Genomic DNA, 16810 nt, shown 5'->3' on the forward strand with positions numbered 1-16810 from the left:
AGTGAGTGATTGATGAGTCTTCTCATTCTGGGTCTTCTTTCCTTTTCTCTCTTTCTTTCTTTCTTTCTTTCTTTTTTGCCTGCCTTGCAATCTTTGATTTGATGCCAACCATTTTGAATTTTACCTTGCTGGGTTTTGGGTATTTTTATATTCCTGTAAGTATTCTTCAGTTTTGCTCAGGAATGTAGCTGCATTATTTGAAAATAGTTCAGTCATTTCAGGTAGTGTTTTAATGATTTGTTAGGTAGATCTAGAGCTAAATTTCCTGGCTTAGTGTATTAGTCTCTGATTCTGTCTGACGGTTCTTTTCCCCTCAGATGGTTTGTTCACACATATGCTTTGGTCAATACTCTCCTAAATATTTGAGTGGAAATTTTTGAAGATCATCACAGAACTCTCTCATTGTGTACCTCTCTTCTCTCTGGTATTCTGACCAGCTAACTCTAATTACCTTAGTCCCCCCAGGCTCTCAGGTATGTCTCCCCAACTCAGGTAGACCACGAGGCTCTGCCTGGATTCTCCTTTCTGCACCTGGAAACACTCTCAATAGTACAACCTGGAAACACTCTCAAACAGTAAGGTGGGATGGTGATAGGTTTCATTTCATACTTTTCCTTCTCTCAGGGATCACTGTCCTTCATTGTCTGATTTTCAGTGACTTGAACACTGTTGTTTCAAATATTTTTTTCTGGTTTCTGTGGTTGTTTCAGGCAGGAATATAAATCTGGTCCCTCTCGCTCTACCCTGACTAGAAGTGGAAATACGATCATTCCATTTTAAAATGAAGAAATGATCTCAAGAGGACTTAGTGTTATAGTAAGTGGGAGAGCTAGAATTCATGCCCAGTTCTTTCCACCTCTACTCCAAAAAAACATCATCTTAGAAGTATCTGTATGGCTGGGGAAACTGCAGGACTTCCATCCTCCCCTTCCCAGCCTATGGCTTTAAAAAAATTATTTATTTTTTTAAATTTCTTTTCAGTGTTCGAGAATTCATTGTTAATGCAGCACATCCGGTACTCCACGCAATAGGTGCCATCTATAATACTCACCACCAGGTTCACCCAACCTCCCAGCACCCACCCCTCCAAAACCCTGTTTGTTTCTCAGAGTCCACAGTCTCTCATGGTTTGTCTCCCCCTCTGATTTCCCCCAACTCACTTCTCCTCTCCATCTCCCCATGTCCTCCATGTTATTCCTTATGCTCCACAAGTAATTGAAACCATATGATAATTGACTCTCTCTGCTTGATTTATTTCATGCAGCATAATCTCTTCCAGTCCCATCCATGTTGATACAAAAGTTGGATATTCATCCTTTCTGATGGAGGCATAATACTCCATAGAATTTATCGACCATATCTTCTTTATCCATTCATCTGTTGAAGGGTATCTTGGTTCTTTCCATGGTTTGACAACTGTGGCCATTGCTGCTATGAGCATTGGGGTACAGATGGCCTTTCTTTTCACTACATCTGTATCTTTGGGTAAATACCCGGTAGTGCAATTGCAGGGTCATTAGGATAGCTCTATATTTAATTTCTTAAGGAATCTCCACACTGTTTTCCAAAGTGGCTGCACCAACTTGCATTCCTGCCAACAGTGGAAGAGGGTTCCCCTTTCTCCACATCCTCTCCAACACTTGTTGTTTCCCATCTTGTTAATTTTGGCCATTCTAACTGGTGTAAGGTGGTATCTCAATGGGGTTTTGATTGGAATCTCCCTGATGGGTAGTGATGATGAACATTTTTTCATGTGTCTGTTAGCCATTTGTATGTCTTCTTTGGAGAAGTGTCTGTTCATGTCTTCTGGCCATTTTTTGATGTGATTATCTGTTTTGTGTGTGTTGAGTTTGAGGAGTTCATTATAGATCCTGGATATCAACCTTTTGTCTGTACTGTCATTTGCAAATATCTTCTCCCATTCCATGGGTTGCCTCTTTGTTTTGTTGACTGTTTCCTTTGCTGTACAGAAGCTATTGATCGTGATGAAGTCCCAAAAGTTCATTTTCACTTTTGTTTCCTTTGACTTTGGAGACATATCTTGAAAGAAGTTGCTGTAGCTGATGTTGAATAATTGTTCATTTATGTTTAATCCTTAATTTTGTTTGTTTGTTTTTAGAAGTAAAGGTGAGCAACTATTTAGGACTGTATATCTACTTTCCATCTCTCTTTTCAGGGAGAATAACGTCCTTAAAGAGCTGCATTTTCTAATGCCTAGTATTTGTTGTAAATCAACAGAGTATCTTTCTCTCTGTGTTTGAAACTTGCATAAACATTCAGCTTCTGTTGTTATTTCTTAGGCTCACTTATAGGTCATATACTTGCCCAGTTCAGAACCTTTGATTCTTCCTCTGGAAGAGTATTCTTTTGTCATTCTATCCATCAAATTCTGTCCCTCATTTCAACCCCATCCCAAGGTCTATTTCTACTGGGAAAACTTCCCCACCTATGCAATTTCTACCTCTCTAAGATCATGCTAGGTTTGTTTGGACAAGATGCTCCTGAGGTCTGTTGCAGCTCTGAAGTAAGGTTTGTGGGGTCTAATATTACTCTCTCCCCTCTCTAAATTACACCATTTGGCATAAATTCATTCTGAATTATATTCTAACTTTGTGCCATATATCCTATGCACTCTGTCTGGCAAGTTGCCCATCATCAGTAAGTTTCAAATAAATCTTGTTGAAAGAAATGATGAATGGCATTTTTTCCCTAGTCATTCAGTGTATGCCCTTTTTTCCTTCTTAACCAGAAAATAAGTTTCCTGAGGGAAGAGCTAATGTATTTTCCTTATTTGATATTACATACAGGACCTCCGCTATGTCAGAGGTATTGCTGCGTGTTTGCAAGGACTCTGATTCCAGAGAATTACCAGCAACCTGATTTTCCAGAATCATGGTACCAGGCTCAGGTGATAATACATAGTCCCAAAGTAAATATATGTTGAATGAACAATGAGATGGCTCTGGAACAGAGAGTTTAGCAAGACATTCGTTCTTACACAGAGAAACAAAGATGCAGATAGTGCAGACACACTCAAATTTTATTGTTTGCTTGATACATCTGCTGCTTTAAGGCTTATACTTAATGTGAGTCTGTTGAATGATTTACAGGTATACTCATGCACCAAGATGAAGGGCTTTATTATAAATCTCCCTCCTTGTGTTGTAGGATACTGTGCATTTTTCAATGCTGTAAACATAAATAGAAAAGTGTTTTGTCTGTGACAAGGACAAATGTCAGTTGGCAAAGCTCTTAAAGATGCAGACTTTTGAATTTGAGTTCTCATTATTATAGTGTCCTGATTCGAGAAGTAAGCATAAAAATGCTTTATACTTATAAATTTTATTCCATAAACCTTTGTAATAAGGAAAAAACAATAAAAGTTACTATATAAAAGTAAAAGATGTAGAAAATAGTGTTAAGCAAAAATAAGAAAATAAAAGCCATTCCTCTCTCCAACATAGATAACTGCTGATAACATTTTAGAGCATATTCTCTCAGTTTTTTTCTATACATATTTAATTCAAAAATGTAATTATACTAAACATATTATATTCTACATGCTTTTTCATTTAGTGACATGGAAACTATTCAGTATATATTCATAAAAATTCTCCAGATCATCATTTCCCACTGCTGTTTAGCACTTCAATGTATGGATCTACTGTACGTTATTTATCCAAACCCCTAATTTGCGTCATTTTTGTCATTTTCAGCATTTCTACCATCATGAAATTAGAGGAATCAATGTCCTTGCAGCTAAAGCTTTATGTACATCCCTAATTATTTCCTTAAAATAATTCCCTAAAAGTGGAATTCTTGGATCAAAAGTATGCAAAAATCAAAGGTTTTTCACACCAAAACTACCTCCATCCCAACTTAATCTCCCAGCAATATATGCAGTACTTTTTAAATGTGATTTCATTTGTACTTACAACCTTTATGCAGGAAAAGTTTAAGGCTTTCATATTTAGCTGTTGAGGAGACAGCTAACGAGGGTACAGAATAATCAAAGGCATATACCATTAACAGCACAACTAGAAGCCCACTTTCTCCATTCCTTGTACTCTTGGAGCAGTGCTCATTGCATCTCTACCAGTAGTATTTGGAAAAACTGAGTCTGAGCGATTCCTTCATCAAAATTAAGATGTATTAGACAAACACGTATTGAAAACAAAGTTAAACAGGCTACAAAGCTTATGACAGTAATAGGATGCATCAAACCTTTAGACTTGTCTTGCAATTTAAGTTTTTTGCCATCAGGAGGTGATAGAAAGCCACTTCTTACCTGCACACCGCAAGAAGGAAGTATGTTTTTTCTGAGAATTTAGTCTCTTTCTCTCTCTCTCTATCTCTGTTAGGCAGGAAGTAAGATTTATTGACTGCCATGAGTAAGGAGGGGGCAGTGCCAAGGTTCTCATGAGTGCACAGCCTGGCATTTGTCCAGGAGGGGCCATAATTTGGAATGTATTTGATCCCACAGCCATCTGGGAAGAGCCATATTTCAGCCACCATGTCTTCAAATTCATCTGCATCAAACTTAGTTAAGCCCCACTTCTTGGAAATGTGGATCTTCCGGAAGCCAGGGAACTTGAACTTGGCCCTGTGTAGCGCCTCAGTCACATGCTCCTTGTTCTACAACTTGGGACAGATGGGCACGATGACTTGACCAATGTTGACCCTGGCTGCTGTGCCTTGGGGCTTTCCAAGGGCACTCCACATACCTGTCTAGAACCAGCATAGGACATCTTGTTGAGAAGGATGAAGTGGAAGAGGTGGAGCCATACTGAGATGTGAAAACCAACTTTGCCCCATCTTTTCATCCTGTACTTGTCAATACAAATACGGACAGCTTCCAGGGCTTCAGAGGAGAGCTGCTGCTATTTATCTGACATCATCTAGCCACATATTAGGCACTCATCCACCTTTTCTTTCTTCTACCCCAGGTGAAAGGTACAGATCCTGGCATCAGGGACACCTCTGTAGGAGTGAGGCTTTGGATATGGCTTTTTCTTAGCAATACCGGTAACTTTAGGCAGTGTGTAACCCATGATGACATCAGGATCTTCAGTGGCATGCCAAGGGCAAAGAGAAGATAGTCTCTTTTCTACCTTTCCACTTATTGTGTAATCACAAGCTACAAAGCTTTGTTTTGTATCTAACCCAAAATTTATGAAATTAGGACTTCCAATTGGACTGGATCAGATCAAGATTGAAAATAAGTTTGGTATTTTCTTCATGAAATCTCAGCTTTTCTTAAACCTTTTTTTTTTTTTTCATGGCTAAGGGATTATCTCACTATATGCGTTGGGCTAGACTTAAAGAAGTGGGTTTCTTTTTTAAAACAAGATTCTAACTCTAATATAACTTTTGGCTCTTGATCTAATTAAGTTTATGATCTTTAATTTTGCAGGATGCCACTGTGAAAGGAAAAAAAAAAAAAACAGACCAGAACAAAGACACAGCTAGATGCAATTCATCATTACCAAACAACACCTTAATTATTTCCAACCTAGGAGGTGCTCTCTTAACCTGATGCCTGCTTTTCCATTTTAGGCTTCCTATCCCAAGGTAGATTGATTGTAAAAAATGGCATAACTATCCATGCCCCCTTGAGCCCATGCCCTTTGCAACCTGACTTGGAAACTTCTCTCATCAAAAGGTGGAGTTTGTGTCCCCGTTCCATGAAACTGGACTAGCCCTGTGATTTGGTTTGCCAATAGAATACAGTGGTGTTGCAGTTCCAAGCCTAGGCTTCCTAAGGTCCTGCATACTTCTGCTTGCTCTCTTGAACCCTGAAGATCTAGGTGAACAACACCAGACCAGCCTCTGGGGACATGAGCTGTCTCAAGTAGGAGAGCCATCTCAAGCAAGGCTGTTACAGACCAGCCAGTGCTCAGCTATTCCACCTACTAACAACGTTATTTATGACAATAGGTATCTGTTACTTTTGGTCTAAAGCAATTGAGCCAATAATAATTATTACCCTTCCCCTGCTTGGGGTTCAGAATGAAAAAAATCTGGGAGAGAAAAGATTCTGTTTTTGATTTGGCTGGTTTTGTGGATACAGATCAATGAAGTGGCCTGGCTCTATTTATATACACTGATGATTAACCTCCTGATACTCTTTCTGACTCTGACTACTAATGCTTAGGAATGAGTTTAAAAATATTTAATTGGCCTGGTGTCCGGCCTTTCCAATCATATCTCATGGCCACAGTAAGCCGTTCCTTGTTCCCCAAACACATCTCAAACACAATAACACTGGCATGCCTTCACTTAGACCTGATCATCTTTCCTTCTTTCTTTATCAAAATATTTGGGTAGTCTATGAAGCAGCTGATTTCCTTACAGTTTCTCTTCTCTGTGAAACATTCTTGATCATGCTTCTTCATCCTCTAGTATAACATATTTCTCTTTCTTCTCTGCTTATTTTAATACCTATTTTGTAATGCTTGTCTCAGTTTGGCTTATAGTCAAAGATCTAAAATTCTGCCAGTATTAGCTAATCTTGAAGATTAAGAAAAAAACAGGGCAAGTTTCAAATAATGTTTTAGATATTTACTTGTAGAAGATGGTTATGATGTTCCACTTTTGGGGAAAAAAAGAAATAAAAGTCATTTTAGCCATGTTGAGAGTTCAGAAAGCAAGTGTATATTGACTTAACCTATATTATGGAATCAGAATTAAATTTGTACTGGTCATTATGTCATAGCCAAATAATTGTTATTATTTTTCCTATTAAATTCTATTTTTTAAAGAAGAAAAATGGAGCAGATCTCTACTCCAGAGAGAGAGACAAAAAAAGCCTGGCTCAGTTCCGGACAAGAAGAGTAATCAGTGGAAAAATGTCATCAGTGTTATGGATGCTACAGCTGGGCTTCCATCCATCTTGTTAAGGGACCTAAACTCAAGCCCCCAACCTCCCCTTCAAGCAGGACCAGCACAGCTAAGCCTGGATCTCACATAAGACTCAAATATCTCCTTTCATGTAAACCACTTCTATCCTGAGAGGAAAAGGCTACAGTTTATAAACATTTTTATTGGTCATGTTTGACCATTTGGCCAAGAGGGAAGAGTTAGGGGAGGGATGTTTGGTGTTGGTTTAAAACACACACCTTAAGTAGATTTCTTTTCCCTTGTTAAAGAACTTTTCATGGTAATGCTTCATTTAATTGAAACCTGTTAGCAAGCTAAGAAGTGAAATTAGTTTATGAATAAACGAACAAAGCTAGAAGCCATTTGGCAGCATGGAGTCACGGCAAGAAGATGTTCAATTCCAGCAGCTAGCATAATGTCACCCCTATAGAATAAACTCAAAAGAGATTTCTCTCTGCCAAAAAAAAAAATGGATACAATTGAGTTAACAGAGTTTTAAATGACATTGACTAGAATATCAATCGAAAGAATAAAAAGAAAACTGATTTTTATTACAAAGTCACTGTGGATCAATAATACATAATAACATGGGCATGAGAAGCAGTCAGTAACAGAAGACATTCAATGATTCATGAGCACATTAAGTTCATGAAATAATAAGTCCACAGTGTTATATTCTATCTTTTTCTGAATCAATAGCTATGGAATTGAATAAGAAAGTGGAATATTTTCAAAAGGTGCAATAAACAGGGTGACACAGCTGGGTGGAATCGCTTATCTGGAGGATAGCTCCACTATGTAGCTACATAAGAATAAAAAAAATTCAAAGGTTTAGCAGGGCATAAACCCAGACATGTTCCCTATGACAAACTTATTAGCACATTGGTGGACTGTGATTAATTACCTTGTGTCAATAAATGGTTCTCTGCTCAAGCAATTCTTTTCTAAGATGGAAAAATCTTATATGCTGACTTCGTTTCCCCCCTTCCTCTGGGTCATGAAGGAAGCAGTGTGTTCACAGCGATGTGAGTACTTCAACCCCCGTCCAACTGCAGGATTCTGAAAGCATAAGCTGAGGACAAATAGGTGACCCTGATGTCCAAGGAGAGGAATGACAGTCAGTGGAACCTATTTTCTGACCCTCTCCCAGACAGTACCATGTTGTCTCTTTTGGCAACAAAAATATCTTTGCAAAGAGATCCATTCAAAATCTCAAAATATGCCCTACCTAAAATACTCTTTACTTTGATCAAAGGTTCTCCTCACATCTTTTATGCCAATTCCTTTAGACAGTAATTTTCTCTCTGTCTGTCTGTCTCTCTCTCGTACACACACACACACACACACACACCACAAACATGAGTCTCATAAACTCGTACACCAGAAATGGAGATCTCAGAGGTCAAAAATGAAACATGATTTTAAAACTCTTTATTAGCTTATTTTAATACCCAAAATAGAGATTCTAGGCCATATAGAAACCTTTATCTGGGTCTTTATTTGAGTTTGTCTTTTTCTAGTTATGTTTATGTGTCCATGTGGGTTTACAAGTGTATTCCTATATCTTCTGTTAGCGCATCTGAAGTCTCTTCCAATCTGTCTCTTCCTCTCTTTCTCTCTAATCTTCCTTCTTATTTATTCCAGTAACTATGGACAAAAGAGAATGGAAATGCATATATATTTTATTACTTCTATTCATTGAATTTTTTATGTTCTCTATTCCTCTTGTATAACTCACAAAAGTCTAATGTTATACATTTCTCTTTTAAAAACAATAAAAGCCCAATTAAATTGCCATTTCTGTATTGATTGCCAATGGTTTCTACCTCCCTTGAGCCACTGATCCTGAAAAGAAGCAAGCTTCATCTTTGTTATCTTATGAAGTCAGAGTTTTCCTTTTCAGAGAAAAAGGAAGGAGGGCTTCCAAATTTTTTCTCACAGTCAGAATTTTGGTTGTCATTGTTTCTGGACTTCAGTTTTTAACTTTGCTCTGTTAACAATGAGAACTTATGTTTCTATGTCTCTATAATTTTGTGTATATGTCTTTGTATACACCCGGCCTAAATTTCAATTCACCCCTGGCACAATTTACCTCACTCTTTCAAATGAAGCATTCTGCTTAGGAGACATCCTTTTTTTTTCCTCTTTTAACATTCTCATGTAGCCAAACAATTATCTTGCCTTAGAACCTCATTCACTTCCTGATGTAGGCAGAAAACAGCACATTCTAAAATTACAGCATCTTGGGGATAGAAGGGATTAGTCAATGTATCTAATTTAACTTAGTTGGCTCCCACTTGGGTTCTCATTGGTTTAAAGGATAAGGCAAGAAATAGGGCTCATTAGTTGTTCAGCTCTCCAAACATTTATCAAGCCTGGCACTGGCAGACACCAGGGATTCAGAAGTGAATACGTGTTTCTTGTCTTCAGGAAGCTCGTAATCTAGTGGGTGGAAAAGAGAAGTAAACAGTTATGGATGATGGAGATCATTTGCATGAGAGGGAGATACTGTGGAAGCAGAAAATCCAGGCTGGGGGCATTTTTTGAAGATTTTTAAAAAAATTATTTGACAGAGAGAGAGAGAGAGAGCATAAGCATGGAGAGTGGCAGGCAGTGGGAGAAGCAGGATCCCTGCAGACCAGGGACCGCCCCGCCATGGGGGTCTTAGTTTGATCTCAGGACTCTAGGATCATGACATGAGCCAAAGGGAGAAGCTTAACCAACTAAACCACCCAGACACCCCATCCCAGGCTGGGGGGCATTTTTAGGAACAGGATGCCTGACCTGGGCCTTGAAGGACGAGGCCTTAGAGATCCTCAAACTCTGGAAAGAGTCTCTGTATGAGAGCATGATGTGCCAAATGCAGTTGCAGTCAGAGAAGTAACTATCAGAATAACTGTAAAAATGTCACCTTTATACTCAAGATAGCACGGCATGGTGTCTGTGTGGTTTATCGGCAATGGCAAGCTTATTATTTTTAATGCTGTGATTTTCCCAGGGTCACCGTTCTACTTTCCCTGTTATATTTGTTACATAAAACTGTACTTCTTCACCTCTATTGGAAAAAGCAAAAATGCCTATAGAGGAAGTTGCTTTTTGAGAATAGCAGATTTTCCATGAAGAAAATGAAACCCTCACACATTCATTTCATTATGCTTTGCTCACTCTGTTATGGCTGCCGCTCTCACATCAGCTCCTTCTTTCCTTCTCCCCCACCCATTCCCCATGTTCCCTCCTGTTTCCCTGGTGTGGTGATCCTGGCCAGACTAGGAGGACCTAGCCCGTGCTCTTGTTAAAGTTATGAATCAAAGCATAGATTGAGAATTTTCTTTTTTCTTTTAAAGATTTTATTTATTTATTTGAGAGAGAGAGAGAGCCCATGAGCAGAGGGTGGGGGAGAAGGAAGGGCAGAGGGAGAGAGAATCTTAAGCAACCTAAGGTGGGGCTAGATCCCAGGACCCCGAAATCATGACCAAAGCCAGTCAGCCACTTAACCAACAGAGCCACGCAGGTGCCCCTCGATGGATAATTTTCCAATTATCTTACACTATTGGATATTTCAGCCAAAAAAAGTCTGTCTTCATGGAAGGCCATTAGAAGTGTCTGGAAAGCTAAGCAGCTTCCGGGGTCCTGTAGTCTGAGAGCAGGGACTGCCCGACTCTGATGAAACCTATTCTATTGCCCGGAATGTTAAGGAATAAGAACCCATTTCAGGGGCTCAAAGAAAGAAAGGAGTAGGCTATGGGGCCAGAAGAAGAGTCATGGGAACAGCTGAGTGGAACAGTGACTAAAAAACTGAGCCTTGCCACCGGATGGCCATGTTTGCTGCGTCTGGTGAGGAACAAAGAGAGTGGGCTGAGGTGAGAGCAGAAGTGGGAATAGGGATGCCTGACAATGAGATCTGCTAACTTGGACTCCATGGCACACCTCGCATGCAGGCTGCAAAAGCCAGCTCGCTCTAAAGAGTGCCAGTTTTGCAGCCTTGCACCCCCCCTTGCTGCCAGGGCCATGCCTTGGCCCCCATTCAAGCATAATGAGAAGGTTTCTAAAATTATCCCCCCAGTGCTGGCATTTGCACACAGCTGCGTTATCACACACAGATCTGCCCAGGCCCCGAGAGGGGGTTCTGAAACAAGAGGGCTGCTGTCTTGAATGCCACCACAGCCTTCCAAGCCCCCAGACCTTGCCCAGGGGCCAACCCGGATGCTGGCTCAGGGCCTGAGGGGTTTGCTTTTTGACTCTCTGGAGGATTTAATTTTAAAAGAAAAAAAAAAAGCCCACCAGTGAAATCGCCTAATATCTCAGACCACAGAGCCAACTGTGAGCCGACCTGAAGGTCGGAGGCTGGCAGAGCTCTTCTCTGGAAGTTGCCATGACTGGTGCCCCTCCTGCTCAGTGGGCTGAGGGAAGAGCACAAACACTAGAGGCCTGTGTATTCCCAGGGGCTCGGGTCTGGACATGTGTCCTGCTTTCTAGGCCCCAGGGTGTAGGCTGGGAAGGAAGAGAAGGACTTCTCACTGCCAGCTTTGGATGACAGTGAATGGATTCTCTAACTTGGGTGCCTTCTATTCCACTGTGAGGGACGGGGGCCGGAGCAGAGGAGTCTCAGCATTTTCAGAATTAGAAAGGGCCACAGATGTTCGTGAGTCCAACTTCCCACTCAGTGTGGCTTCCCCCTTGGAAATATCCTGAAGCTGTCATCCAAGAAGAGCGAGGCTCTCCTTGGCTGCTACCAGTAACTGGCTGCTCACTCCTTGGTGAGAGCAGAAGTGGGAATAGGGATGCTCTCTGATCCTTGAGCATTCTTGCTCCCTTCATTCTACAGTGGAAAGAGACAAATCTTACTAGGGGTCTCCGTGGCTTTACACCTATCAAGGGGCTCCTAGAGCCCTCGGGATCATAACAGCTCTGTGTGTTTGGCCCTCCCCACTCTCAGCCATCCTTGATGATACCCTCTCATTCACTCGGAAGAGAGAGAAAGACACTCAACATCAGGTTTCCTTTCATTTTCTGGGACAATACTCTTTCACTCTCAGCCCTCCAGCCCTCTCACCTGTGAGTTCCTCTTCTTGGAACAATCCTCACCTGGTTGTCCTTTCTCTCCCTGCTCATCTTGCAAGTCTTTTTCTGGGAGACCTCTCCAACTTCTAACCTATCCCTTTGCTCTGAGCTTTCGAAGCACATTGCTTGGCACACAGTAGAGACTTAATAAGATTAGCTAAATGAGTACCTGAACCCAATCTTCCTGTAACTTCTACTCTCTTGCGTTAATTCCACCCTCTTCCATATGACAGCCCTTGAAATATGCAAAGGCCATCATCCTAATCGTTCCAGCATCAGGATGAATCTGGTCCTAGCAGGACACAAATCACACACTCAGGCAGAGTCTTTGAGGACAGCATGATAAAAGGGGATTTACAGGGATGGGAGCAGCGGTAAGTGAATCTTTGGAGAACCCCAGAGCTAACCAGAGCAGGATCTTAAGCCTAAAGGGTCAAGGAGAAGGAAAGCTTACCCGAGGCCAGAGAGGGTAGCTGAGGCTGGAGAAGAGGGCCATCTAGCAAGCCAGTAGGGAGGAAGCTAAGGAAATATATACCCACTTCAAGCTCCTCCCACCCTCTAACCTCCCCCAGTGCCTCCCACTGACAAATAAAGGCCAGGGAGCCTCCTAGGACACAGAGCCCAGTGGAAAAAGTTGGTGAATAAATGAATAGGGAGAGACAAATGAAAAATATCCAGTACAATCAACCAATCCCAGCAGCTACCCCAAATCTACTCTTGCCAGACTGAACAGCTTGAGTTGGTTCTATGACTGGTCAAAAGGTGGTGTCTGCTGGGCTCTTTACTATCTAATTCAATGCCATCTGGATAGATTCTGGACTGCCATTCATTGTCTGTCCCAAAGCACGTGGCCAGGAATACGACATACTCCAGACACCAGCCAGGGTAATGGATACCAATCTCTGCCACTCTGAATGCTACCTTTGTATTTATGCAGGTTTAAAACCATAGTTCCTTGCTTGTTGAATGCATTTCAATTGTTTTTTAATTGGGTTTATAATCAATTAAGTCCCCCAGGCTTCCTCACCCAAACTACTGTGAAATCAAGCTCTCTCCTAAAATGTATTCATGTCATTGATTTTTGTTTTAATCTCACTGCAAGATTTTACATTCGTCCCTGTCAGATCTTATCTTATTTACTTCTGTCCGTTGTTCCAGATTATTAAATCCTTATATTGTTACCTAGTATAGAAGCTTTTCCTCTCCACTTTGAGTCACTAGCTAATTTCATTAGGCTGCTCTCTTTGTTTTCATCTGTATTGATGATGATTGAGCAGAATCCCAGACAGCTGGGCTCTGAAGACCTCCTCCGGTTGAGGTCACTCAACACACTACTCAGTGTGTGTTACTCAACACATACTGAGTAGTGTGTTGTGGCATTTTACCAAGGAGGGAGGAAAGAGAACACTATTTCTTCAGTGGGTCGGTGGTATAATGGGAAGTAAAAATCGTGATGAAATCAACTTTGGGAAAACCCCGGGTTGCACAGGTTGAACAAGTTTCTTTCTTAAAGTATCCCTTAGAGCTTTTAATAGGTTCATAACTATGGACTAGTTCTGGAAGTAGATATTAAAAACTCTACCACATTGATTTAACTATGGATCACTCATGCGTGTTTGTGTGTGTGCACATAGTTGCCCGTGAGTGTTTCATGTCGTGCATCTTGGGAAATATTGACTGTGGAGCAAACAGACCTGGGTTTCACTCCCAGTTCCACCACTTACCAGTTTGGAGTAAAATATTTAATCTTTCTAGTCCTCAGTTTTCTTATCTATTAAGTGGGAATAAAAGAAAATCTTACCTCATAAGTTTGTGATGAGAATGAAATAAGATAATGCCTGAATGAATGAGTACCTCTTCCATGCTAGGATAGTAAATACTCACTTCATGTTAGCCAACATTAAACATAGCTATATAATTATAATTATCCTTAGTACTGTTTTGAGATTGATCTACTGGTTAGGCTCTGTATAACAAATACATCAAAATATTATAATCTAAACAAGCTAAAAGATATACAAGAAGCCAGAAATATGTTTCCAGTTTATATGGTTTATATGGCTAATAAATGATGAATATTCTAAAGAAATGAGAAAAAAATTCACAAATCAACAAGAAAAAAATAACATCCCAGTAGAAAATAAGGGGCACGAGCAGATAATTGATAATAGAATAAGTGCAAGGTGGTCTTAGGTTGGAAATTTTTATCTTTATTTTTTAATTTTATTGTATTTTATAAAAAGATTTTATTTATTTGACACACAGAGAGAATATAAGAAAGGGCAGTGCAGCAGGCAGAGGGAGAGGGAGAAGCAGGCTCTCTCTGATCAGGGAGCCTGATACAGGACTCAATCCCAGGACCCTAGGATCATGAGCTGAGCCAAAGGCATATGCTTAACTGACTGAGCCACCCAGGTGCCCCATAGTTTTTTTTTTTTAAAAGATCTTATTTATTTATTTGAGAGAGAGAGAAATCATGAGCAGGAGGAGAGCTGGAGGTGGGGAAGCAGACTCCCCTGCTAAGCAAAGAGCCATGCAGGGCTCAATCCCAGGACCCTGGGGCCATGACCTAAGCTGAAGTCAGATGTTTTAATTGACTGAGCCACCCAGGTGCCCCCATACATTTTTATTTACTTATTTATTTTATTTTATTTTTTGGGAGGGTTCACTGACTTCTTTTTTAAAAATTTTTATTGTGTTATGGTAGTCACTGTACAATACATCATTAGTTTTTGATGTAGTTTTCCAAGATTCATTGTTTATGTATAACACCCTGTGCTACATTTTTATTTTTAATGAAAAGGATTCACTGCTGGGGCCTGTGGGAAATGACAAGCACCACCACAATAACAATAGCTAATGAGAATTTAGCATTTAGTGTATATCAGCCACTGTCCTAAGCATATTGTAAATATTTACTCATTTAATTCTCACAATGAAAACTGTGAGGTGGATTTTTAAAAATTATTTCTACTTTATAGATGAGAAAACTAACTACAAAAGATTAAGTATACCATTTCTGGGGCAATTTTTGTGGAATTGTGAAGTTTTTGATGGTACCAATTGAGAGCTTTAAAATATGCATATGTTTTGGGGCACTTGGGTGGCTCAATGGGTTAGGCCTCTGCCTTTGGCCCAGGTCGTGATCCCAGGGTCCTGGGATTGAGCCCTGCGTCGGGCTCTCTGCTCAGCAGGGAGCCTGCTTCCCTTCCTCTCTCTCTGCCTGCCTCTCTGCCTACTTGTGATCTCTGTCTGTCAAATAAATAAATAAAATCTTTTTAAAAAATCTGCATATGTTTTGACTAAATATAGTAGAAGCTGTGATGCATTGCCCAAAATCTCTTCCAGGCTTATTCTTCTAACTGTTGCCATGCCATGGTCCTCAGCTCTCAGCCCTCTCTAGATATTGCCCTCTGCTAGAGATATCTGGTTTGACAACGTATGACTTTGGACCAGCCCATGTACAATGACCAGATGACACAGAAATATAAAGAACTAGTTTCCTCACAGCGTATAGGACAACTCTCTTGGGCCATTTCGGCTGCAGAGCTTCCCATGGGGTCAACTGAACCTTTGTTGTGGTTCTACCACAGCTGAACTTCCCTCTCTGCCCAGTCCTGCTTTCCCCCCGCCCTTCCAGAGGTTTTGATTCTAATAGTACTTCCTAACAAACTTCTGCAAGGTAATCTCCATCCTAGAGTCAGCTTCCTGGAGAACACACACTACAACACCCAGTCTTATAAGACTCACTTCATGTTAGCCAACATTAAACATAGCTATATAAGACTATAGCCTAAGTAGAAGACTATTGTGAATGTAAATAGTTACATATGAGCCTGGGTGGATGGTGAAATCACAGTAGGAAGAAACCTAGGTCCCTGAATCAATGCATGAAAAATTTCATCCACCAGTTTCAGCTTTGATCTCCAAGCCATAGAGAGCAGGAAAGAGCTTTGCTCTTATCCCTTCAACCAGAACAACAAAAAGGTAAACAAACTTGAAAGCAATGGCCTTGTATTGAACATGGGAGATGACTGAGGTCAGAGAACAAACAACTGACCTAAAATCTAGAGATGGATGGGTGATGGTAGGGAAGAACAGGATATTAGCATTTATTTACCTGATACAGAGGTTGCCAGAAGCCAGATAAGCCAGGAAGAAGATTTAGCTAGATTTTTTTTTAATCAAATGGTTAAAGGCTGAGTGTGGGCTAGTATGAGATTATAAAGCCCCTTAGCTGCAGACATAGAAAAGCTTACACCTTCTTGCAGGATTTTCCTATTGGGATCCACAGGTGCTCACAGAAGGGGATGGGGAGAATTTTAGCATCTGCCCAGGACAGAAGCTAAAGCAGAACATCAGAGAACACCCACTTCCCCCAAATTGCCATCATCATGCTAACAAGTGACAAGTGAAAATCATAGTGGAATAGAGCTAGGAGTGCTACAGAGTAGAAACTGTCTTTGAGGAGCACAAACATGAGAGGACCCAAAGCCAAGGGGAAAGTGCTCATCTCCCAATTATGTTACTACAAACTTTCAGACTGAAAGTGCAGCAGAAGGAACAGTATGCTCACCTCCAAGCATTAAAAAATGTATATCTTAGTATCTACTGTCCAATACAACATGTCCAGCTTTCATCAAAAAAAAATGAGAAGCATATAAAAGGTCAAGGAAAAACACAGTCTGAAGAGACAAAGCAAATGATCAGAAACAGTTCTAGTTATGTCACAGATATTAGAACTAGTAGGGAATTTATTATGATTAACATGTTAAAGGCTCTAATTGAAAAGGTAGATTACATGCATGGATAGCTGATTTAATCAGATAGATGAAGTCAATAAGAAGAAACAAAATGGAAATGCTAGAAA

The 16810-nt window shown here is 40.4% G+C and overlaps 1 pseudogene; it reads right to left on the reverse strand.

Moving 5' to 3' along the window:
• Window positions 1-4417: 4417 nt before the first annotated feature.
• On the reverse strand, window positions 4418-5003 carry LOC122896878 (annotated as a pseudogene).
• Window positions 5004-16810: the final 11807 nt, after the last annotated feature.

Source organism: Neovison vison, chromosome X (assembly GCF_020171115.1).
Source record: "Neovison vison isolate M4711 chromosome X, ASM_NN_V1, whole genome shotgun sequence".
NCBI classification, from domain to species: domain Eukaryota; kingdom Metazoa; phylum Chordata; class Mammalia; order Carnivora; family Mustelidae; genus Neogale; species Neogale vison.